Below are 1,400 nucleotides of genomic sequence, written 5' to 3'. Positions count from 1 at the left end.
GATATCTTTCAAAAGAAGTGAGATATATAGGCTTAAAGTGGACGATCCGGGTGTCGTTCTATTAGAGGTTTTACGGTATTCGACTTGTCTGAAAATTGCAATAAATTCTTTTCGATTTTTCGTTTTTTGAGAGCAAGGTTTCAGTAGTTCTCTAAGAAATGGGCGGAGCTTAGAAATTTTATAAATTTTGGATAATTCAAAACTCAACACCAGTTCAAAATGGCCTAGAAATGATATTCATTTGGTGTAATATCTAGGCCGCTCAACCCAACTAAAATGCTCGGAGAGCTCATAACACAGCCCATCAGACATGAGCGGAATTCCTTATTCCTTATTCCTTATTCCGGGTGTTTTTTCTATTCCTTATTCCTTATTCCTTCTTCCGGATTTTAAATTTTTCATTCCTTATTCCTTATTCCTTCTTCCGAGTTTTTTACTTTTGTTCCTTATTCCTTCTTCCTTCTTCCTGATTTTTTTTGTTATTCCTTTACAAAACTTTAAAACTTTTTCTATCAAAAATCAGAAAAAAATTCTCAAAACTGGGAAAACAATTTGAACGCTCTAAATTGCCGCGTAACATTTTGTTCAGCGGAGCACCTTTGCACCGTTTTTCGAAAAAATTTTTTTGGAATCTTGGAAAAGTTATGCGTTTATCTCAGTGTTTTTTTCAAAATAAATTTGGTTTTTACAATTACTAAGTACTTCAGAAAAAATGTCTAAAAACGGAGAAAGTTTGACGAATGCTTCGTCAGAACAGAAAACGAGTGTATCCTTTGGTAATCGGTTTCCAACCAGATTCGGGAAAATTCCGCAGCAGAAATGGCTAGATCTGGTAAGAAAATTGTCCGAATCAGGTTGGGAAATTAGCTTTCTCGGTCGGATCTGGTCAGAAAATCACCGGATCTGGTCGGAAAATAAAAACTTTCCAAATCTGGTTGGAATTTTACTCGAATCTGGTTGGAAAATGCGCGTTCCCGAATCTGGTTGGAAAATGCGCGTTCCCGAATCTGGTTGGAAAATTGCCCGAATCTGGTTAGAAACCGATTACCAGAGTCGGGCCTCATTTTTACCCCGAAAAGAAGCTGATTGAATAGCGACACTGTTTACAAATTAACTTTTTTTTTACTCAATTTGAAAAATTATGGCCTGGACAACTGATAATTCACAATTATAATTTTGTTTTTTAGTTTTTTAATTTTAGTTTGAGAGTTCCCTCTTCATTTTTCTTGTTTGTGTCTCGGTTTGTGAGTTCTCTCTTCGTTTTTCGTGTTTTAAAATAAACAGTGTTTTTCAAGACAAAATGAAATCTTCCTTCGTTCGGAAATTCTTTCCTTCCTTATTCCTTATTCCTTATTCCTTATTCCGGGTGTTTTTTCCATTCCTTATTCCTTCTTCCGGAT

The sequence above is a fragment of the Caenorhabditis briggsae genome (genome assembly GCF_000004555.2).
Source record: "Caenorhabditis briggsae complete genome, chrV, whole genome shotgun sequence".
Taxonomy (NCBI): Eukaryota; Metazoa; Nematoda; class Chromadorea; order Rhabditida; family Rhabditidae; genus Caenorhabditis; species Caenorhabditis briggsae.
Note: the sequence above shows the minus strand (reverse complement) of the source record.